Source organism: Melanaphis sacchari, unplaced genomic scaffold, assembly GCF_002803265.2.
Source record: "Melanaphis sacchari strain LSU unplaced genomic scaffold, SCAv2.0 Contig0_pilon_pilon, whole genome shotgun sequence".
Taxonomy (NCBI): domain Eukaryota; kingdom Metazoa; phylum Arthropoda; class Insecta; order Hemiptera; family Aphididae; genus Melanaphis; species Melanaphis sacchari.
Genome location: NW_020270366.1, coordinates 9025230 through 9052535, shown reverse-complemented (window position 1 = coordinate 9052535; position 27306 = coordinate 9025230). Strand labels below are relative to the sequence as shown.

Below are 27306 nucleotides of genomic sequence, written 5' to 3'. Positions count from 1 at the left end.
AATATTCTCTCCTATTACATTTCTTTGATAGGTTTTTACGACATTAAAAAAAATTAATAAATGAAATCTCTCTCTCGAAGTAAAAGAAAAAAAAGAAGAAAATACTGCAAATGTATAAATTAAAAAATATATTTTGGAACACATTGTAATTTTTTTACGTTAACACAGAAAAAACAATACACATAGTGTTGTTGTATCTTTTATTTATAGTATGTCACGAAGATATGAACATTTTACATTAAAATCGCATATAAATATGTCAGAAATTTGTGTAACACTTTGTTTATTAATAAACAGTAATATAATTTATTTTATTTTATAAAGCTAGACATTATTACGTAAAAAAATATATTATTACACAAATATTTTAAATTCCTATTTTATTTAAACAATTTAGCTGTCGCGTGTTACTGTAAATCATATTTCTATGCTTAGCAGCTTATTTTAATAATTGAATGTTTAATTTTTTTTTTATAAACTATTCAGCTAATCTAAATTCACTAAACGTTGCTACGTGCAGCAGTTTCATCGATTGTAGATTTATACATTATTCGTCATGTAAATAATAAAATAAATTATACAAGTTTTTAATAATATTTCAAAGACTAAAAAAAAAAAAAAAAAATAACAAAAAAAAAAAAAAAACAAAAACCAAGTCAAAGTGTTACTACTGGGTAACTCCGTAAATCAAATCATTCATGTCATTATAGTATTTAAGCAAACATGCTCATTGTAAAAAATAAATTTATAGATTGTGTGTATTCTAATAAAAAAAAAAAAAAATTATTTACAATACCAAAAGAATACTAAATATTTATCCTTTGACTTTTTATTTAGACTAAATGAATAAAAAATTTTTAAGTATATTTAATAACTAAAATTATAGATATACAGTTTGTAAAAATTTATTTTTTTAAATTTGCAGTGATATGTATAATATAATATGTATATATTATATAATATATATATATATTTTATAGTTCCTAAATAGGTCATTTTTAAAGCTAATAGCATATGAAAACTAGCTTAAGGTTATATACAGTAAATATATATGTATACTATATTTAATATACTGGCTTAAATTATTTCTTATTTAATCCAAAAAGGTTTAACGATTTCATCTCATTACATCATATTAATTCTATAGCAAATTAGTATTGACTCCACTATTGCCAATTACATTATCATTTATATTTAAATCGATTTTATGGACTAAATTTACCTGGAATTAGTGACTACCATACTATAAAATGATAGACAAATGATTACGACGTATTAATAATTAATCCTAGATTTTAATAGTAACTTGTTACTGATAATTTTAATATCTCACAATAAAATAGATATAATTTATAACCAAATATTAACAATATTAAAAGAAACTAATAAATAATATAATTAATCTCATAAAATAGAAAATAATATTTTCCAAGATAAACGCTTGATTTAATAGTATAGTTAACTCGCATGCTTTTTTTTTATTATTATAAAATTTAAGAACTAGTTTTTTTATTTCTAAAGAAATTAATTTAAGTTACTTTAGTGCTTATATCTGAAGGTGATTGAATAAAATTAGTTGTATCTACCATATTAAAATTTAAATATTGTCAATGACCAATATTTTAAATAATAACATTTTATGGATGAAACTAATTTAATTGACTGTCATATTTTTATATGAAATTGATTTATTTCTATAACAAAACAAGGTCATTTATACTTACTTATATTGTCAAAATACTTATATTTTAACAACTAATGCAACTTATTTAATAAATGTATTAAGTTGATGGTTTACTGATCAATTTTTAATATTAATACTATACATAATAAAGAAATATGTTTTTTTTAATTTAAAAAATGTAAAACCTTTAAAAATATTGTGAAATAATTGCAATTTTTTTATCAATTGTAATTTATATATAAATACAAATTTAATACTAAATTAAGTTTCATTTTTATAATATTATTGGTTTGTAATGTCATAATTCTTTACAAATTTAAAAACCACTTTATTTAAAGTCCTAATAATATTAATAAATGGTTTTATAGTCAAATTAATTTTAAAACCTCATTTAATTAATGATTAAATTAATTTAAATTTTGAATTGGTTCGTTTTATTTATAAATTATATTTAAATATAATTATAGTTAGGAAGTGCCTATTTAATATTTATAGTGGATTTACAAAGTAGTTTTATGAAAATAAACAGCTTTATTATATAAAATAGAATAGTTTGCTTCGACATAAATTTAAATTAAATAGAATCCAAACCAGCATATCATATGAGGTTATAATGAATAATGTATCGATTTAGCTAATTTAGACATTTATATAGTTTGTTTTAAAATTATTTTATCATTAATCACGAAACAGTGCAGTCGTAGTAACTTACATATATGTTAAACTTGTTAAATCTTAACTATTTGTCAGCAAACAATTTTCATATAAGGAGTTTAATATTATATTATTGTTAAGACCATTTGCTAGTTAAATCTTAGTGAACTAATAAATCCCTGAGTACTAAGTTAATTTAAACAAAAATGAATTATAATTTTATTTAGCTAGGATAAATTAATGATAATATGTTATCGGAAAGTGCATTAATCTAAATTTTAAGTTCAAACTTAACCTTAGTTCCTATTATTACATTTATGATGATTTATTATATCTATATTGTTTTTATTCAAATAACTGAAAAATAATATTCGTTATTATTAGTGTTCTTAGAATAAAAAAATTCCTTACATTTTTAATATTAGTAGTTATTATCTTAAATTTGAAACCAATTAAAAATAAATGTCTTGTTTCAGGTTTTAAGTGGAATTTGAAAAAAGTACCAGTTTATGATTTTTAAAAATTGTTGATGTGTTCTTTACTTGTAGAAAAGCTGCTGAGGAAATCGAAAAAATTTGAGACCTTACAATATGTACCATTAGATACGATTAAAAAAAAAAAAAAATTATCATAAATTACAATATTATTAGAACACTCATCTACCAAAAAAAAAAACAATAGGTACTTATAGAAAAAGATGGGAAATAATAAATAAGGAAATATTTTTGCTTTCGCTCCATTAAATTACTTACAAATAGTTAGAAAAGTTCGAGTAATTAGTTTTTAATATTAAAAAATAAGAATATCAATTAACTACATATCAAATAATTATTAAATTTTAAAAATATATTTTTTTTATAAAAACATAAATAAATAAATAAAATTAATTGGAACATTGAAAAAATTGTAATACCTATAATACAAAACAATTTTGTATGTTTAATACTAATAATATGTCATACTAACTAATATTATAGATGAAACATTGTTAAAGAACTTGTTCATAATTTATTATAATTTACAAATTATAAATCCAATATATTATTTAAATCTATTAAAACAGGTAGTATTTTTATTACCGATATACTTATTGCTATTTCATCCTTAGTATACAAAAATTTGATAAAAACTTCTCCTTCAAATTTTGATTAAGATCCATCATAATTTTCAAAAAATAATTATTTGTTTAAATAAGGTGTTATATTTCAAAATATAAAGAAATATGTGCATATCACTAAATTCAAATAAAAAATCCAAATGTTTGAAATTGTGATATTTAGTAATACGGTTTCGGATTCTAGCTGTTTTTTTTATCAAACATCAATCACTGATTGATATCTGTATTTTTCTAAAACAGCTATTCGTCGTCCACAAATACTGACTTGGCACCACATTTATCTACCTTAAAGAGAGTAGGTGAAAGAAGAGTTATTGCGATACAGTATCCGCTGGGCGCGGTATTCACGTACCGGATGAGCCGTGAGTTGGTTGTTTCTGTCATTTGATTCACTGAATAATAATTAAAATGTGACTTATTATTCAGGATATGACTCAAAATTTTCATACTATGTATAAATATAATTAATTTTACTTTTTCTGGTTTAATGTATTAGTATGTCTATGTTTTACGCTATATGCCTAATCATTAGACAGAGCGACTTTGTATTATATTTATTTATTTATTTATTTATTATTATTTCATCACCTCTATCCACTCTACTTTAGATATAGCCATGCAAGGAAAATTACGTTGATACATGAATATTAAAAAAAGAATTTGCATAAATCAGTAAAAAGAAAAAATGAGAGAATGCTTGAAAAATCGTTCTGTATATATACAATGTTCAATTATCTATTATACGATATATATGTATAAATTGTTGTTAAAAATTAGTTTATTACATTTAAAATAAGTTTGAGAAGATTGATCTAAAGACATTTTTCATTTAATTGTTATTTTAATTTTACTACAGATAAGTATAAATCATAAAATGTTATCTGCCTTTTAAATACCAAAGTAATATTACCCAGTGATCGGTTTAATTCTTAAGAATTAATCAATATCAATCAATTTATAAAAAAAACGAAACACCAATGCGTTTTATATCAAAGTAGGTAGCTTGTATTTACATAATATTATTACTACGAGCTTTACGAGTGTTTGAATTATTGCATACATTTATTAATTTAAAACTATACGTTATATCAACATAGTATAGTATTCCATGAATAATTATGTTAAAAATTTCATTAATGGATAAAAAAGACTGCGCAAAATATTCGTTTAATGAAGACTGACTAGTACAACAAGTGAAACTACAAACATTTAATTAAATCCACTATCAAAATGGTGGAGTTTTATGTAGCTGTTAAGCCGCACTTTTTATTGCAAGTCATCAGTGTCCACTAGCACAAGTATGACATCACAAGTTAATTTTTCACTTAATTTTTGGATGCTACATGGTGAAATTTCTATTGAGGCAAGTGAGAGTATTGAAGAAAATTTTAAAGGCTTATGATATTCAGGAAAGTCTCCGCTTAGACTCGGACTTATTATAATTTTGATATTCACTGTGTGATAGAAACATCAACAGGTGGTTATCGTTCTGTTTGACCGTCAATTCATATTATCAGGCACTTGTTCAGTATTTTAGTGGTTAATGACGCGTCTTTCTTAAAAAATATACTCGGGTGAAATTAAAAAATATTTAATCAATACTATTATATCGCGTTGTACGTTGTATAATGTGTATTCTTGCCATTTCAAGTATGTTTTTTGTAAGTAAAATGTGCGATGCTGCATTTTTTCTTTTTGTAATTCTTTATAGTTATATACTATACTACATCATAATTATTTTATGCCTTTGGCCAATATTCGCTGCACAATGTATAAGCTTTCTGGACAGAATAGGTTAGAATCCTAACATGCTGATTATTATGAATAAACGCTGTACGAGCACATTTAACGTCGGGAGGCGAACCATAATTTTATTTGTCTATAACCTTCAGCCAGTTGTGTAGCTAGAGCTATATATGTATTGGGAGTTGGGGTGTGATCGGTGATATATATTGTTTTATACGGTGTTGGATTTATACAGCACTAATGGGCATCTCCGATGGTTTCGACATGACTCTGCGATTAGCCAAGATAGTGGCACCTCACGTCTCCGTGCAATGTTGAATTTTTTCCGAGCACTTTTTGCAGACGCCATTGTAGAGACACATGGAGGTAGTTCTACGCTTATCGAATATCGCCGTCGGTCATTGTCAAGATTATCTATAACGCGTTCGGGAACATTCGATAGCCTCCGGTTTCAATGGTCCAGCTCGCCACCGCTTGCCGGATTCTGTAGCAAAGTCAATGACTGAAGTAGTTGTCACGATGCAGGTCATCCCAGCGGTGCGTACTTCTGGGTATCGTCTGTCGTACGCATTATCTGTTGTGTCCGGTGTTCACCGAAAGTACGTATGACGTGAACAGTTGATTTCGGCATTGGTGCGTTCGAGCATTCATATACGTAACGGGCGTATTATGATCACATTTCGTGATATGTGTCGTGTTCGATTTTGTTCGTAATATTCTCAGATCGTTTACCGGCGTAGTGTTATGTAAATGCGTTTGTGGACTGGTAAACCACCGTGTGAGTGATTCCCGTCGGCAAGTCCGCAAGTTGCTCTTTTTTGGCAAGTTGATATTAGCATGGTAAGACGTGGTACCACCAGTGGTACCTCATTACTATAGTTTCGCCGTGTAACGTGTACCATTTTAACGGTTAGGACCACGGTGATGAAGTATTTTCGTGTTCGGCTATCATTGTTTTTTTTGAAGGTTATACCAGCTACCAACGACAACTGTGAACTTGAATCCATCGACAGATGCATCGCTGACCGGTAATCAATTTCTTTATTTTTATCATTATTTATGTCATTGCAGGTACTTATTATTTTCGTATTTATTATTATTATTATTATTATTATTTGTATTTTTTTCGATATAGTATGAATTTATATATTATATGTACTAATTGTATTTCGTATTTTATATTGAGCACCCATTACCTTTATATTATTTATATACTTATATTTATCTATTTTAATAGTATGGCGGTGCTATTGGCCCGTTATTATATTTTTATACTATTTGTATTTAGTTTGTAATTGGTCATCTCACTTCCTCGACTGTGTGGGTAGATTGTGTTTCTATTTTGGGTTAATTTTTTTTTTTTTTTTTTATTGCGTGTAGCTGAGTTTGTCGAAAATTCTCTGGGTTAACAGTGAGGACAATGGTTTCAGATGTGATTGGCGAACCCGCGCCTATAAATTCGAGTACGGATTGCAAACCCAGTCAGTAAATGTGCGGTTCTACAAGGGCCAACACAACTACCAGCGGAAAATTAATAAACGCAACATAATAAAATAATTATAGTCTACTACGATTCAAAGAACTATTAGAAACATTTTGCAACTTGGATGGAATTAATGTCATGAGTAGAAGTATTTGTTGTTTTTATTTTTTATTTTTTATCAGTAGGTAGCAGTTTCTTTTTATAGATTAGATCGGTAAGACATCGCACCGATATCATTGTAAAATAACGATAAGAAACAGATATCAATAATAAAATAAAAAAAATATACTTAATTATTTCTTCTCTACTTTTTTTCTTTATTAACTCTTATGGTTTTTTTTTTTTTTTTTATCGATAGAAGTACTGTCCATCACTTTTTTGTACAATAACCCGTTCAATTTATTATAGTTTACCTACGTATCACTGCAAATGAATCGACTTGACGAGCGCCTTTGTTTTGGCATCATAGCACTGTTATCAAAATGTTATATGATTTGATCACAGGTTATAAACCGTGTATAGACGAATATTATTGTTTGGAGCCGTGGGCCACCGACGCGAAAACACGGATTTATTGTTTTTTTTATACCTTCCCTTTCGCCACTACCTACCGTCCGACACAAAAACAATGAATGGACATACATACACACACACACACATATATATATATATATATACTGTAGTATAATATTTACAACGGAAGAATAATAATTTAGTAGCCGGTCAGTGAAAAAAATAAAAATAAAATAAAAACCTATATACAGTATCCACCCTGCGGATGTGCGTTTTAATATACTGAAAGAGGAAATGAAACCTTGGCAAATGTCCTGTAAGAGATTAATCGGACAATACACCGCGGTGGCGGAGAAGCGAACACGGCGAGAGGATAACACGAATTTCTTTTTCTTTTTTACCGTCCGTTTTAATATTGTTGCTACGGCCACAACCGCCTTGTTTCACTATCCACTCATGAATGGGAATTTTTTTATTTATTTATTTTGAGTTCGGACCGTAATTAAGAGTAATTTTTCGTCCGCTTCCAATGCTTTAAAAATCCTATATTGGTGCACACAGTAAAAATGAGAGGGCGTGTGTAGTGTATAACAGCGTTGTAATAATGTCGGCAAAAGAAAAATAAATAATCAAAACGTACATCGAAAGCGGTCTACACTAACAATTGGTTTATGTCGGATACTGGGTAGCGGAGTAATGGGTAGTGAAGTAAACGAAAGGTCTAAAACGTAAAAATCGTACGCAATACATTATATATAATTAGGAAATACGTTTAAAAACATAACAGTAGTTTTATGAAATCGCACTTTTGAAACCGTTCATAATGTTTATATACAACGTTTAGTAATTTATATGATTGCTTATACCTTCTACCTGTTTTAAACACATTATTATTATCAACGTAACCGACCAAACGAATTGGTAGTTTCTTTAATTCAACTACATAATTAGAAGATGAGAGTAAGCTACGTCAGTAACCGGGTATTATAGTATTTTCAAAATAACCTCTGTGAAATACATCAAACTGATATTCAGTAATATCAGTAGTAGTATTAATTTACTCTATAACTGAATAATTATTTTTATTTTTATACTGCTATTTTTAAAATATAAAGATTTTAAAAAGATTTTTTCACTGGACCTCATTGATTTATTATTTTAATCTTTAGGACTCCAATAGAAATTACTTGCCGACCCCTGTTCTACATGCTTAGCGGGGCCTCGAAATCATAGTCTTTTGGCTGTGATTTTATTAGACAGATAGTATGAAGTAGTATGAAGATTAGCCGGTGAAATCAACAGTGAATCAATGTATATTTATATATATTTATAATATATTTTCTTGTTTTGCCAGAGGATTAGTATATTTAGGTCTTTATATGTTATTTACGTAAATGAAAAATGTACACACACATATTATACACGAGCTCATTTCCTATTTGTACGTATGATATCAACTGTATTTATATATTTCGCTATTTCTGGATTAAAATTTAGATTATTTATCATTTAAATGAAAATGGTAGTTGTTTATTTAAGTGCAATTTATTTTATGCTATGAAAATAAAAATATATATTTACTAAAATTGCTTATATAAATATAATGGCAATTGAATAGATAAGCAATAAAAACACAATACCTGGAAAATATTTTTAATTTGTATATATTTAAAAGAACATTTGAAAATATCGATCACATTAACTGCATAAAAACGACATATACCTAATTGTTTATTTACATTTTTAGCTAAATAATTTTTTTATGCGGACCAATATGGGTTCAACTCAACACTTATACGTAGATACAATATTAATAATGAAGTTTTTATACCATGAGCTTGATCGTATTAAAAAATACATGCACTAGATGCACTAAACTATGTATTATTATCATATCTATATTCCATTCAAAAAGATTTGCAAAACAAATATTTTATTCTACTGTACAATTTATTTAACATTAACGTTACAAACATTCTCAACGTTACTATAAAAAATAAAATTCAAAGTGCTCTATTATATTGTGTTGCGTTATACAATATAGAAAATGGGTATATTATAGTAATCGCCGTTTTTGTCCGTTGGGTAGAATAGCTTTTATATTTTTAAGGCCGCCGATCGAATTTCATTTTTTTTTTTTTTACATGATACTATTTTATAGATATAAATTTTTATTTTGAACATAAACCGTTGTTGTTGTAAAAATAAAACATATTATTGGTCAAACACGAGTTTCAATAGAAAAAATATTTAGAACTTTTGTAATATAAAAATTACTGGGTTTTTTTTATTAAAGACGCTGGATTTAATTTTGTTATTATTTTATAAAAAAAAAGTATTAAAAACAAAAAAATCATATGAACAGCTTAAGACATAAAATTCACTCACTGACACATATCTGAGTTCAATTCACCTATAATACAACGAATTTTAAACTTAAGTTCTTCGACTGATCTTGGTTTATTTTCACAGACATGAGCTTTAACGTAACCCCATAGAATGAATTCCAGCGAAGGTCTTACGTAAGCTTACCAGCAGAGCATAGATATGCGCCAAATATTATATTTCATTCATAAATTGGAGTATGTATAGGTTAGATATGTGTATAGATTGTTCTTATAATTTTTTTGTTCTTAATATTTTTTTATTAAAATAATAACGAAGTTAAATCCAGTGCTCAGACAGAAGAAATGGGGGGGAGGGCTAGGTGGAACTTAGCTCACCTCTATCAAATATTGTAATAGTTCCCTCAAAATTATACCATGTTTAGAATCTAATCTTAAATAGATTTACTAATTTTATAGTAGTATGTTATATTATTATAAAAAAATAATTTTAAATTTCAATACCTATATGTTAACACGCTACTATTTGGGAGATTGATAAGATTCTCATATAATTTTTTTGTTATTTATGGGTTTCACCTAATTAATGAACGGTTTTTTTTTAAATTAAATTTATTCTCTCCCCAGAAACTTCACTGAATTTTTGTTTATGTAGACATGTTACTTATTTTTCTTATAAGCCAATTGAAACCAATACCTATGTATATATTATTTACATTTAAGTAATACAATGATAATGATAACTTATAAAATTGCATAGAATATTCAATTTAGATTAGTTATTAAAAATTAAATTAATTGATAATAAATAGCTCAGGCATGATAATTATTCTGGGTTTTGGATTGGCCTTCGAGCAATTTAGTCAAAAAATGATAAGCTACATTTGATGAAAATTGTAATAAAAGATTGTTTTAAAGTTATAAACTCAACAATAAACATTTAAAAACTGGTTAACACGATGGCAAGTAGTGAATATTTTATATTATCTTAATTTAAAAACTCATAATTATTTGTTACAAACACAGAATTATTGTGGCAACATTGTATAATTCCATAACGGTATTTAGATACAATTAAATGAGACCTATATTGAGATATCACTCTTACAATAAAATTATGCCTAGAATCCAAATATGGGTTTCATGGCCCATTTTTTTTATATTTTTATGAGTTACAAGAATTGGTCTTATACCAATTTAGTAATATTTTTAAAAACCCCTAGACGATTAACATGATAAATTATAATTTATAAATACAATATGATCATACATAAACATTTATATATTTTTATAAATACATATTTTACAGTAAAAAAAATTATATACAACTACCATATAAGCATATTTGGTATAGTATAAGCTACAATTTTATATTAAAAGCCCTAAACACATTGTGTTTAATTTATCAAAAATATAGCGAGTGGGAATTCTCTACTCCACACATATACACGAAATTCTAAGTTCAGACCCTAGTACAATTTTTAATCTCATCACTTTTCTAAAGAAAATCAAATTTGTTTAACAAAATATGAAATTTTTAAAATTAAGTAAGTATTTTAATGTATTATATATTATAGTTTAAGAGGACGTCGTACCCGCATATGTTGTCTCCGTCTTACAAATGCGTAACATGGCAAATAGTACTCTCAGAAGATCACGTTTAGCTCCTTCAGCTTGAAAATTAGAATGAATTGACCTCTTTTGAAATTTAAAAGTGAGGTTATTATCTAGGGCATCTCATAAGCTTTTTATTATATTTTAATTTTAAAGCGACTTATGTGTGTTTTAAGACGTGCAAGCAATTTACAATTTTAAAATACTCATAACTTGCTTTAAAATTAAAATATAATAAAAAGCCTATGAGATGCCCTAGATAATAATCTCACTTTTAAATTTCAAAAGAGGTCAATTCATTCTAATTTTCAAGCTGAAGAAGCTAAACGTGATCTTCTGAGAGTACTATTTGCCATGTTACGCATTTGTAAGACGGAGACAACATATGCGGGTACGACGTCCTCTTAAGTTACTATCAAACCAATGGCCATTGTTTCCGCAATATATTATATTTTGTTTGACAAAAAAAATAATATATATATAATAAAATATTTACTAAGAGACTTTGTGGCGTGTATATAATTCACGAGTAAGGTTATATCTAAAATATTCAACTATGAATAATTAACGATAGGTACGTGGATAAATGTACTTATACGTATTTTATTTTTTGATTTTTTCTAGATTGTCTGGAATATTTTATTATTAATTTGAACTGTGGCTAACAAATTTTTCTTACAAGTTTACAACTACACTACTCTAATACGGGTTAAATCAAAACAATTATAATAATAGATGTTGGGGTTTATAGATCTTTTCTAAATTCTTGTTATCGTTATTGAATACTTAAAAAAATATTAAATTTCAACCAGAAATTACTTTAAATTTTAATTAACTCAATCCTGAAAACAAAATTTTAATTATAAAAATAATAATAAAAATATCATATAATAAAATTGAACATTTCATTAATTATACAATAAGCATATAATTATATAAAAATCTATTTTAGGTATACACAATCGCTATGTATTATTTTTCATAAAGAAGCATACTACAATAACACTTATACATTTATAAAATTAATTATATATCTATAACAATTATTGTAATATTTATTAAATACTGAATATCAGAATTCTAGTATTTATTAAACACATTATATTAACTAGAAATATAAATACTATGTGTTGTATTATTTTTAAATTTTCGATTTTAGAATGTAATCAAAATATTTATGACTAAATCATGTTTGAAACAGGTTATTATTTTTAAATTTATCATCATACATTAATAATATTGTAGTTTAGGATATTACTCGTATTTTTTCTTTTACTCGTGACAAGCAACCTTTGTACATGAATATTATAGAATACAATAAACATGCATGAAAAAATAACATAAATAAATAAATATAAAAATAATTTAAGAGAATAATATGTATGCAATAGTTTATTAAATCAAAAAATAGTTTATTTGGTGTAAATCTAGTTTTGTAGCAAAGTATAATAGAAGGTTGTGTGTCAAATTTTTCCTTGCCAGCAAATTGCTGCTTTTATTTTGTCCTTGGTTACTGATATTATGTGGTCAAAAAATAGGGCAGGTTAGACAGTTTATTAAGTAGTTCATGGTCTGAACTTGTTCGCAATAAAAATTTCTTCAGTAACAATTTCTTAAGTAGATTTAAGATCAAAATTTTCTATTAATTTAGTATAAAATTTTACTTTTAGCATCAATATCTACTTTAATTAAAAATACAACATTTTTAAAAATTCGATAAAAATGTTTATAAGTTTGAAACTTTTAAAAAATAAAAAGAATTTAAATTCTTTTATATTTATTTGATAACAGGTAGTTTTTTGTTGATAGGATAAGCTCTAATTAAACCGATGTAGATAACAATCAATAATAACATAAATTCAATACATAATTTTACGATAAAGAACAATTTAGATGAATTTATTCATCAAAAAAAACATTTTAGTAAATCCAAATATCATTATAATTGCTAACATATTTATTATTAATACAAACTCCAAATATATATATATATAACAATTTAATTATTCTAAATTATTAAATAATCAAAAATTAAAATTAAGCTTATTAACATATTATGATCCAAAGAATTTTTTTTCAGTAGAATAGGATAAATGCGCTTTGTATTGTATCAAAGAAAAAATAATTTTATATTTTTTTTAATAATTTTTAGATAATAATATTATATTATATTTTATCACACTATTTTTTTTAGTAATTATCATTGTAAATAAATTGACTAACATAATGTTTTTTATTATAAAAAGGTAATTTAGTATTTTTGAAAATAGTCGATCAAAAGTCAAAACCGATAAGAATAGAAAATTATAATAAATTGTTACAATCAAGTACACAACAAAACTTAACAAAAAATAAATGAGATTTAAAAAAAAAAATTGTTAACTTATAGTTGTATATTAATAGTCAAATATTTGATAAATACATTATAAATTTTAAAACCAAACCTATAATTTATAATCATTATATTACATACGTTAAACTTAAATCATTAATATTTACATACTAGAGGTAAACTAAAAAAATATAAAATGAAGAGCCAATGAAGTTGTAAAACAGTAACATCAAAATATTATTATCATACAAAATTTATCTAATAAAACATTTTTAGTACAACTCGAAAAATGTTATTTTATTATGTTGGAATGTTTGGAAATTTAATTTATTTACGGCAAAAACATATTTTATATTTTTATCAGAATCATGTAATTATATGTAAATTAAATTTAAAAATAAAATATTTGTGTTTTAATACATAACTTAATATATATTTAAATATTACTCACAGATATAATTATTTAGAATAACATATTGATAAATTAATTTAGCCAGTAGTATAAAAAAAAAATATGTTTACTATTAGTATTAACTTATTTTAATTATTTTAAAATGTTTGAAAGTAATCATTTGGATTTAATGACTTATTTCATAAAAAGTATTGAAAATACGATATTATCCATAGTAATTCTATCAAAAGCTCGATTAAATAGAAAATCAATTATAGAATATGACTAAGTATGGGACTAATAAATAAATATCTATGTCAACATTTTCACTCTATCCTGCACTCAAAGAATAATAAAACATTTTCAAAATGTGTTGAACTTATAACATACGTTAAGTTACTTCCTCTACTTTGACGTTGTGTCTCAAAATCGTCCACTCATATTCAGTGAGTTAATTTATTTTTATTTAATTAAATTATAAATTTCTAAGATCATAGAGTATATATTATGTTGATTGAATTAAGTAAAAAATTCGTAGATATGAAAATACAAATTAATATAAAATAATATAAATTATATTAAGTGTTGTAAATTATTGGTTAAGTTAGGCTATTAGTGTTTTTTTTTTATTTTTAGAAAATGTTATAGAGTACAATAACAAATTAAAATAACTAACTAGTTATATACTTATATAGATAAAAATATACAAATATAAGAGATAAAAATGAATACTCGTAATATATAGTGATATTATTGATTATTTATGATTATTGTTACACAAGTTTTTAATAAAATGTTTTAAATTTATTTCGCAATATTAATATTCGGTTAACCGGTGCAAAAAGACAAAAGTTTTTCTTGTGATTTGGAGCGTGAAATATGGGAGTGGAACGTAGTGTGAAATTAGAAACATTAAAAGGGATTGATGACAGAATTTCAGGATAGTCTATTTTAACAAAATATATGAGTTACAAAGAAAATAAGATTGAGTGCTCTAACTTATTTTAACTTATCCGTGTTACTTTAAAATTATGAAAAATATACAAAAATATATATGAGATTTGTGAAAATTTTCATGGAGAATTTTAAACATTTGCAAGTCATCGTTTTTCTTACCAAACCCTTTCTATAATTCATTATAAGAATTGAAATTTATTGTAGCCATTTCTTTGTAAATATGTACAATAATCTAGCGTACTAGTCTTTGATTTTTCCGATTTTCTTTGCAAAAAATAAAACTTTTTACGCTTGGCAGATTGGAAAAATTTACTGTGTAAATGTGATCAAGTTGCAATAGATTCTGTACACACTAGAATAAAAATAAAACAATGGGTATACTGGTGAAATGGTGCAAAACTTTAAACTTTTAATTTGAATGTGCAATTGTCATGTTTGATTTTACAAAGAAAAATTTCAAATATCCTGTCCTAAGTTTTATAATTTTTTAATATTGTTAGAAGCTAACCGGGTTGTAACGTTACATTAGGTATGCGGTTGATACCAGGAACTAAAAAGCCGAGTTTCCTCTAATCACATTCGCATGTACGTGCATAAAAATCCTTTGATGTTGTTGGTTGATCCATGGTAATCTTTTGGTATACTGGAATTATATACATTATAACCACGTTACTTTTATTAAAATTGGCTCAGCATTTTTTATGTACACAAAATAAGTAATATAACCATAATTACCTAATTTAATTATCCTGAAATTTTAATGAGCTATTAATAAAAAAGCACGTATATGTAATAGTGTATAGTAGACACCTATATTTGGTAAACTAATACAATATTATAAATATTATAAAATTTCAAAATAAGGATGTACGAAATTATAGTTCACACAATCAAAAATTAGCTGTAAGACTAATTACCGCACGTAAACTCTTGTTTTAATGATAATTATTGATCGATTCACTGATATTTAGCATTTGAAATATTCTTTTAGTTGTGTATTAAATAACCATGTGTGTTCTCGTTGATTGTATTAACTAGAGTTTATGTATTTTATGGATTTATATTAGATAATCACACACAGTTTATCAGGTTAATGCACACAAACATATGGTAGTAGTATGCATATATAAAAAAAAAAAAAAAACATAAACATTAAATATGTTCGAAATAACAAATTGTTTACTGCGAAAAAATTAATAATATATTTGTTAAATTCAAAATATAAATTCGAATCATAAAAAATGAACGAAAATTATTTTCAAGTGGAACACGGTGATATTTCTAAAATGTACGCTTATTTTTCTATTTGTATTCCTTACGTTTTTTTTTTCTCACGACAAGAATTGATTTTATTTTTTCATTTTTATTAAAAGCTAACGAATTGTTTGCACTAAACGGAAAAACTCCGGCACAGTGTTCCGTGTCGCCGCATCACACGATCCCGTTTGGCAATATCTTTACCGTTTTTCCCCCTCTTCACGTATACGTTTAAATGCAGATGTTGTAAATTCATATTTCTGGCGCCAAACTGTTTGCCCTGTACACGCGTTGAATGCATGCGTTTTTTTTTCTCCGCCGCTGTATTATATAGCTCCAACGCCGATTAGGGGATTTAATCGTTTCACTGCGGTACTAATCATAAACCCCGTGTTTGTCGTTCGGTAAACGTTGAAAACAATGAGAGAAAAACGAGACTGTCGAGACGTTTTTGTGCGTGTATTGCACAACGTACGTGTACCATATTAATACGTACGAATAATATAACGGTCCGTGGAGGTAAAAAAACTTTCCCGCTATAGGTACACATACGAGTATATTAGAATATATTATTATGAAAGTTGCACGTAAATACGTTAAGTGTACGTCCTCGTTAAAATTACACCCTGTATAATATTTACATCGTGTTTATAATTATGTTGTATAAATAATACGGTATAGTTAACGAGGTAGTACCGTTAATTTGGTGTATACCTATTATATTAGTAGTAGTACATACTTCAACTCACTTATGTATATACATTTTTAGTAAAACATGATGAGCATGGTTCTTAACAGAGCAATAATAATTTTACTATCATGATTGAGTACGATTTTTTTTTTTTTTTTTTTTAATACCAATCATGCCGAATTAAATTATTTGTATAACATAAAATATTTTTAATACTAGTGTTTAAGTAACTACCTACTTGTATATTATGTAAGAGTGTTGTACCCATAATTCATGTAAACATAACAATAAGTTATACTTGGCTTTATATGATGTTAATATTTTTATATTTTATTAGTTATAATTTACATAATATATTTTTTTATTAACACCGCTAACAAACTAATATTTCGTAGTATCATTATCCTTATGAAGAAATAAACAAAAACAATTAAGTACCTAAGTGATACAATTAAATTTAAATAAATTAATGAAAACTGTAACTGAATTTGTAATTAGTTACAACTAATCTAAGTAATTTATTCATCTCTGATTATGAATTAAAAATAAATGTAAATACATTTTTTTTTGTGTTCAAAATTTGAACATTTAATGTATTAGTTTCTTAGGTTTGCGGTGAGTTTTTGTTTTTTATACAATTTTAAGTGTACTCAATAGTTTAATCAAAAAGGCACAATGTTATTGATTGTTCAATAGTCTACATTTTAAACCTCCTTCTACAGAAGAGTACAGTTTACTTACTACCCATACAAGTGCATATGATCACCGAATATTGGTTATTTAGAAGTGTTATCTAGAGCATCTTTTGATGTTACCATGAATAAATATTATTTAGTGTTTTTTTTATACTAGGTTAGAACGCAGACATTGGGGTGAATATATAGGGCTTGTACTTTACTGGCATATTTGGAATACGGTATGACTTTAGATTTGGATTTCTGGCTAGGTTGGACTTCATCTATCTCAAATGTTTTTGTACTGTTGGAGCAGCATCGCCTTTTATGCCATCTAATCTCACTAGTAGTGATGAGGGAAAGATGATAGTTTTATGGTGCTAAGAGGAGGATTCAAATTTTCACAATGGTTAAAGTACTCTATATTTTTAAATTTTTATTACATTTTTTACTGAGTTTGATACGTTATTCTTGATATTATGAATCCTGATAAATTCAGTTAAATAAAATAATATAAAATTAATCAAATATTTATGACTAGATCGAAACGTCACACGTACATAGTACGCATATATAATGCTATAAACCAATACCATAATATAAGAATTGTTGGTAGATGACATCAGCGTACACCACTGGCCAAGTATCATATGTTAAGTTTGAGATAAATCGTCTAGTGTTTACCTTAATGAAACCGTCTGGGTAATGTTGATAAAATGTTTGAAACGCATATCTATCAACTAATATATACAAGCCATATAAATAGCTGGTAAACACTAAGCTCTACACTGATAACCAAATATATAATATTAATCGATACCATTTTAATGGATTTCATATATTCTGTGTATTCGTATAATATTATTGTGTCCCGGTATCATACACATTTGGTAATGTTATATTTAGTTATTATGACGCCATTCATTTATATTTTTTTCATTATTCTAGCTTTTACGGATTTGAATCCTTTTTATTTTTTTAAATTTATTTTAAAAGGATTAAATAACTTTTCAATACTTCGAATATATTTATTTTAAAGATTATCTGATAATCTTACTTATACGTATATACTACATACTATATACTATATTTATCTTTATATGCATAATGTATATATATATAAAATAATAGGCCATTTTATATTCCCGTTTTGTGACGACACTATTTAACATTTTTCCAATTTTTTTTTTTTTCACAAGGTTGTATCAAATATTCCTATGAGTGATATTTTAGTCACAATTTAATTGTATTCGTCATTGCAATCATTTTGAGAAAGTACAAACTAAACACGGGTAAAGCCGGATAATTCAGCTATTAATATATAAATATGTTATAATATGATAATTTAAAGTGGTGACTACAAAATACTACAAAACCGTATACATATACCTTAAGTATTTGTTCAAATTACAAAATATGTATTGATTGTGATTATTGCATAGGTACATAGCTAGCAGCTAGGTGACGTATTATGTTATTATTATGATGCCAAATGACTTTAAATATATACGGAACTCAAGAAATGGTACAAGATGTGCACCATATTATGTATGATGAAATAAAGAGATTTATATTTTATTACATTTCATTCAAAACATATTCAATGTACCTAAAAAAAAAAAAAAAAAATGTTTGATATTAAATGTGTACGAAGTATAAATAAATTGTGAACTATGAAAATATCTCATAAAATATTCAAAATATTCATGTCCATGGCTGATTAGTTGACAGTTATCGTTCTAAAAATAAAGCAAACACAATCCTCTTATGATATCTGGAATAATATGTCATCGAATATCTCATTTGTGCTCGTTAAAGCCATGACATGTTTTACGTATGAGACGATTAATAATACCATGAGTTTTGTATTCAATGTTAATAATACTTACTGAAAATATTTTAAGAGAAAAAGAACATTTAGGTTAAAATTTGTTAAAACTCAAAAAAAAATACTCAACTGTTATCATAGGGTCGTTATAATTATATGTATAATGAAACTATATCATCCACCTGCGTCACCATTTTCTCAATAAAAATCTATAGGCCAGGCAAAGAAGAAAAATAGCGGAAAAAAATACTATGGAGTTAACTGAAAGTATTTTTTGACAATAATATAAACAATTTATTTAAAATTAGATTAATATATTGCTTTAAAAAGTGCCATTTAACGTGTGAAAAAAAAAAGGTTTTCAGATGTGGCATAGTCATGCACTTACAGTCGTTGCGAGCATACGTGTGTGCTCCGTGCTATTGTAATTGTACGTTATCATGTTCCATTCCGTTCTCGTAATTATTATTTTTCTTTATGTCTATCTTATTTTATGATTATTCGTATATTTGACAATTAATTAATTAAATTATATTATTAACGTTGCGTGTCTATATACACAATATACGGTGTCTTCTTATTCAAAGACCTCCGTAAGCGGTCTCGATAACTAGATTCGTTTCGACTTTATTAATATGTTGTTAACAAATAATATTTAATATAAACCACCCATGTCTAATCTTTCAAATAATGTGAATAAAAATAAAATAAAAATAACAACAACAATTTAACATTTACATTGATTGATGACTCAAATGATGGTTTTACTGTGTAAAAAAATAAACGACACTTATCAAGATTTTCATTTACTTCGCCAACTTTAACTAAAATTAAAAACAAAAATATATTTAAAACCACTAATCGTTTTGAACCTCTTAGTCCAGATGAACCCACCAAAGAAAGCTCAATGAATGATTTTTGTAAAAAAAAATATAAAACAGCAAATTGAAGGTGTTACTAATGGGTGGCTACTCTCCTAAAAAATATCACTTATTATGTATAAATGTTATTAAAGATATAATGTATCTTTTCTAAAATTTGTATATAACTAACCTATATCACATCTATTTATTGTGCTAAAATGGTATAGATTATAGATTGCACTTAAAAAAAAAAAAAAGAATTGGCACGAATAAAAAAAAACCGGTCCGCTACATGATAATTGCTATACTATTTTCTTTGATGTATAAACAAGAATAATATTTCAATAAGTTTTCCAAATTTTTTGATTATAAATACCATAATAATAACAGTACAATGTGTCAACGTGCTTACGAGCATATAAAAAATAAAAAAATATATTTATTATATATAAATATATATATATAAATATATTTTTTCTCTGACGTGTTTCGCAACGCATAATAATAACAATTGCTGATATATTGTTTTTCTATCGATATAAAGTAACAATGTAAATTTAATAAAAAAAAAAATACATTGTAGGGTATAGTACAATTTTGACAGTCATTGGCAAGTGGTGACTTCCAGGGTCATTAGCACAGTATTGTCGACTGCTTTACATTCTTTCGAATAATATACAGTATGTTTAGAAGGCCGTACAAGTTTGAACATCAATATTGTTAATTTTGACCTTTTTTTTATTATTATACAGTTGCACATTATTCGATTTTTGGGTTATACGTTGTTTTTCCATCTCCCATTCACCTTACATAAAATTATCGTATATCCTGTGCATCAGTATATTCATTGATAAAACTGGAAGAGTTTAGAAATATGTTCAAAATAGGAATAGATTCACTCTAAATTTCAGCTTAAAATATAACATAAATAGTATTCAATTTCTAAATATTTAGTAGGAAGGTATTTATGTTTAAATATATATATATATATATATATTATGCCAATATTAAAAAACTTATAGTGTACGGATGACTCGTAATCACAAGATAAACTCATAGATTTTCATCGTGATATCATTTATCGTTATTTGTATTATTATTAATTTATTAATATAACAATTATTTTTAATGTAAATTAATATTTACATTTTTCTAATGGTGTAAGTGAAGCGTGGAGTGGCCGAGTGAATGGGGTAGCATTGTCATGCGTAAGTTCACGAATAACTCTATTTATATAATATACAAAATAATGGATTATTGTGTATAAACGTTAGACTTATAGTATGAATTCATAATATGTTATCATAATTACTTGTCTATTAGGCGGACGTATTTATTTATCTAGTTGTTAAACCAATCACAGCGATCGTAATGGCTATAAATATATAATTTCATATTTATAGTATAAACGTATTTAATTATTATTTAGTCTCTTTGAATGTACAGCTAGAGTATAGTTCAAAGTCTTAAAATTATGAAATGAATATACGAATTTAATATGTGGCTCGTTGTATTGTACTACAAATAATTAATTAAATCACCAATTTAAATTAACATCATTCACACCTTATTATTTAAACGAGTTTTTATTGAAAACCATGTATTGTGTTACTATAAATTGTCTTCCTAACAATTACATTCCACAAATAAAAAAAAAAAAATATCGTGAACTTCGACATAAAATATAATACAAGGATAGGCTATATTAATACAACCGTTTGTTGTACCATTTTTATTGTAGTTTTAGAGTTTACGTATTATAGGAATTTACTTACTGTCACACGTGTCAAAGTTTACACAAAAAATATTACAGAATATAAGAATCTCTATTCTGTCATTGAAAAGCAAGTCATTCATTGTTATTATTTTTATTTCCACTATATTTCCGTTATTAACATATTAAAATTGTTCGCTTGTTAAATAATTCTTATAATTATTTTATTATTGAATTGAACCATGTAAATATTTAATTTTTTTATGGTTTATAATATGTATATACTATTAATAATTAATTAAATATTTACTGAGTTAATCAAATTATGTTGTGTATAATTGAGAATTTTGATAAACCAGAGAGTTTAGATTTTGGAATTACATTAACAAAATTAATTAATTCAATTACTGTAAAATTACTTTTATTAATAAACAAGTTTGAACTAACTATTTAAAAGTATCTAATCTTGAATAAATTTAATTTATAAATAATTTTAATCAAATTAAATAATCTTGTTTTTTTTTTTAATATAAATTAAAAAATACGATTAAGTAATCCAAATTTTTACACATATCAAATTTTAAACTATTTGCAGATAAAATTGTTTCTATTGGTTCGAGAATATATTATTATTAAAGCTATTTTAAGATATTTATTTATATTTAATTACTACACATTTTTTATTCCATTCGAAATAATATATGTATTTAATATTTAATTTAACGATAATTTAAATATTTAAAAAACATTTTTTAATTTTTATACAATATATTTAGTGAGAAAAGGTAAAAATTAAAAATTACTTATTTTCAGAAAAATCAAAATAATATTCAATTTAACATTTTTTTTTTTTTATAATCCATTAATTTTTTTGAAAAACTAAGTTTATATTTTCATTGTTTTTTTTTTTTTTAATTAATTTATTTTTTATCTTAAATGACTTGTAACATTAATGCATTAAATTTAATAAATTTATGACATGCATTTTTTCATATACTCAATTGTATCTAACTGTACAATGAATGAAATCATAAGTTTTTTAATAAAGGACTCATATCATCTAACATAACAATATGATTTCTTAAATTGTTAAAAATAGTATGTACTTACCGTTGTATAATAATATACTTTTTATAAAAATAATTAATTTTTAGATAAAATAAATTACATATTAAATTATAATATTTTTAGTAACATCATATTCTAAAAATCTAAAATATAAATGAAATATAACATAATAATTAGATATTTATTTATATGTAAGTGGTTTATGTATTAAATATTTGCAAAATATTAATTATAATATAATTGAACTACACAACTTTAAATTATTTTAGGTTATTCAACCTATTAATAAAAACAACATATATTTAATATGATTGATTCAAATTAGTATTTATTTACATTTTTTATTTAATTATTAGTCTATAGAATAATTCATTACATAAAAACACTATAATATCAACTTTTAAATCAATAATAATAATCACAAATATAATTGTATATATATATATATATTAAAAAAAAAAAATAATTAATGCAACGTAATACATACTCGTAATTAAATACCTATATAAGGTAATAACCAAATTTAAATTTAAGAATTTCAGGAACATAAGTCGAAGTTCATTAATAATTATAAAAAAAATAATAACAAAAATAAAATACAATCAAATTATTATTTAAAAAGTGTCATTTATATTTTGCTTAATTTTGTTTCAATAATTGTTTACTTCTTTTTGAAGTTATAGTTAGATGCTAATAGCTACTAATAATATTATTAAAATTATTTAAAATTAATCAAAGAGCTGCAGCAATTAAAATAGTTTAATGTAATAAATAACTAATAAAATGGTATTTAATATATATATATATATTATAAATAACTAACAAAACATTATACAAAGCAATAGTGAAGTGATTTCGCTTTAGCATCAATTTATTAACGTTATTTTGTGCCCTTTCTCACAAACACATTTTTTAAATTTTTAATCAAGGCTAAATGCACTTGAATAATTTTGGTAGCAAAAACAGATGGACGATTTATAGCAATACCAAACGATGCGACTTATAACGTCCTGCTAAATTAATACATAATATGAAAATGTCTAAAATGAATTATGCTATTTCTCAAGAACATTGTCTATATATATTATATATGTATACAAGTAGTAGTATAGGCACTGACATATTTCTACGTGTTAATTTAAATTTCAAAGTAAATAACTAATTAGAGGTAAAGTCAAGTTATCCAAAATAATCTCTTAATACCGCAAGCCGCTAACTAAAATAAATTGCTTATTAAATAAAATACGAGTGAAACTTCTAATATTATAAATGATGAAAATTTGACATTTAATTTAATGTTTGAAGTTACTTTAGATAGCATTTACGTTTAATCATTGATTACAAATAATAGTATTTATAATCAATAGTTAAACTTAAACATATTTAAAATTAGTAGGTTAAATATGTTTAATTAAAAATTAAAATTAAAATTAAATTATTCAATAACTCCACAACTTCAGAATTCAGACATATTTCGAGCTTATCAACTTAATGCTTTATAGAAATATGCAAAATATTATTGTGATGCTTAATATTTGCAAATGCATCACGAATCAGACTTATTTTACTTGATTATATACAGTATACTAATATTACTGTGGCAGGGTTACACACGACACAAACATGGCCTAGTTTTGTATTTAACAATACTAATACTACCAAATAACGATAAAATATTATTTACTCGGCTTACATGCCTTGTATATGCCGAGCTTGTATTAAATGACAACACAGTAATGGTATGTTATGCCAAATAGGAGTTGAATGTTTTTACGCAGAATCGATAAAATGGTTACCCAAAGTTTCCTTAAATTGTTAATGTGTAGCAATGATATGGTTGAGCGAACGAACAAAAATCAGTGTTGTGTACTTGTGTATAGTATATTTCAATGTTGATACATAATATTATGTATAGTATACATAAATTAACGAGCATTGCGGTTGTATTATTATCGTATTTACTATAATAATTACGTATTAAATTTTTTTCTTACTGTTCTAATTACATTCACAGCGCATAGTATCCTTATTATTTATGTATTTTGTGTTGTTAACAATATCGAAGAAATAACATAGAAGCTGTGATAGATAATAAAATTAAGATAATTCGTGGAAAATTCATAACATAATTTTTTCCTTTTCAATCTGATAAATACGAATCAGCTTATTGTCATTTTGTTCAGTCATTCATAATAGCTTACAAATAATATGCTTTGTATATTTAATCCTGCTCAACTTGTACATATACTTGTATATTGCTGTATCTGTCATTTTGAAACAGTAACGCTCAACCACAACATAAATAATAAAATATATTATACACATGTAATTGAAGTAAAAAATAACTTAAATGCTATTCAATACGATTCGTCAATGCATTGTCAACGCTAATATATTAGGATTTAATATATTATATTGTCAACTCCATCATGGTGTGTGATTTTATAAACTATATTCTAGCGCTCAGCAAAATACTTACAGTATATAAATGTAACTATATAAAAAAATACACGTGGTAAATGAAAAACTCAGTAAAACGGGAGAACTTAAACGATTTCAAATATATTATACTATGTTTTTATCAAATGTTATGAGAGTTCTTTTATGATTTACAAATTCATAAAATATGAATCGGGTGTAACGAGGAAGTAAAATTTATATAATGTGAACTATATAAATTCATCGAACTACGATTTGTTGATAATGGATAATATATTATGATTGAATAAAAAGGTAAGTATAAATTCTAACTTATAAACAAATGCATATTATATTCATTGTGAAAAGTTCCTTGGTCTATTTTGTGAAATATTTAAATATTAACTTTAACGTGTGTATTAATCCAGTAATAGAAAACGAAAATGATTTGAAAATGATTTATTTATAAATATGTACATTTTATATTAAAATTATAATACAATTTTGGTTTGAACATTTCAGGTTTTTGTTATTAAAATATAATGGATAATTAAAAAGTATAAAATAATTAACTAAGACTAATAAAGTATGACAAATATACCTATAATTTAAGTGTATGATTGAAATAATTGTTTGTTACAATTTCTAATACATATAAAGTTGTAATATACAATACTAAATGCATTTAAAATTTGAAATTTATGTTTATAATAATAATTCTCATACTTAAAAAAAAATCGACTACCCATGTTATTTATAAGCTTGAGAAATAACTGTTTAAAATATATATGAGCAGTAAAAAATTGAAAAAAAAGAACGATATCACTTCAAATGTAGAAAATAACATATATTATCATGAAAGTTTTTGCCTAAAGACAAATTGGCCAACTTAATGTTTTTTGAGATTTTATTCGTTCAAATAAACCGTTAGTTTAAATCTAAAAAATAATTTTTTATATCCAATATATCCCTTGAAATGACGTCATATTCACTTAAAGAATTTAAAGTGTCCGAGTTGCTATGCATTGTATAAAATATTCTAAAATTTACCTTGCTTGACTCGTATATAAAACTGAAAAACTACATTATTTCTTGCCTTAAATGTTTAATGTCTGTAGTCCTAATTGAAATCATTTTATACAGACATGTTGTTACTAAATAGAATACAATGAAATCTTATGGTGAAAAGTAAAAAATATCTTTAATATAAAACTACGTATCAAAACAAATATCTATAGATAGTCTAAATATGTATTTACATACATTAATAATAATAATAACTAGTTGAATTAGGATTAATTATAAAATAAAAATTAAGTATAGTTTAAGTGGTTATTATTTCAATTTCAATTTTTATTTTTTTTACTATTATTATTATTTAAGTAGTAAAATATAGATAGAGTTATGATTTAAAATTGAAATAGAATTTATAGATTACGATTTGCAATATTAGAATACAATGTAGTAAAAATAATCAAAAATAAGTTTTTGCAAAATATATATAGGCATATATATTATTTAAATACATTTTTTATGATTTTGATATTTTTTTAATCGAGAAAGCTTTATTGATGGATAAATTAGGGTTAATTTTTTTAAATTTTCTGTTAATTAGGTACTAACAAAATATTTTATTGAGGCACATAATGCAAAAATGCCGTAAAATAAGTCTTAGACGAATATTTACGATTCATTGTAAATCATAATATTTTATTATTTTTATTTATTTTATAAAGCAGTTGTGTGAAAAATAAAATAATATTTAATTTTTTGTTGGTTGTATTATGGTTTAAATAAGAACGAAAATTTTATATTATTTTGAGAATAATACAACGAGCATAATTTTTTGCATATTATAATACAAATCTATTTAAACATAATATATATATTACTTTAAATAATAAAATTAGAATGTATTTTGCAATAATACATTATTTTGTTAACCAGTTATAAGATT

At 24.6% G+C, this 27306-nt stretch overlaps 1 protein-coding gene across 3 annotated transcripts in view; it reads right to left on the bottom strand.

The window, feature by feature from the left end:
• The window catches only part of LOC112599310 (alkaline phosphatase-like), a 222125-nt gene that overhangs the window by 97773 nt on the left and 97046 nt on the right, over positions 1-27306 (bottom strand). The gene's annotated exons all lie outside the window — the stretch shown is intronic.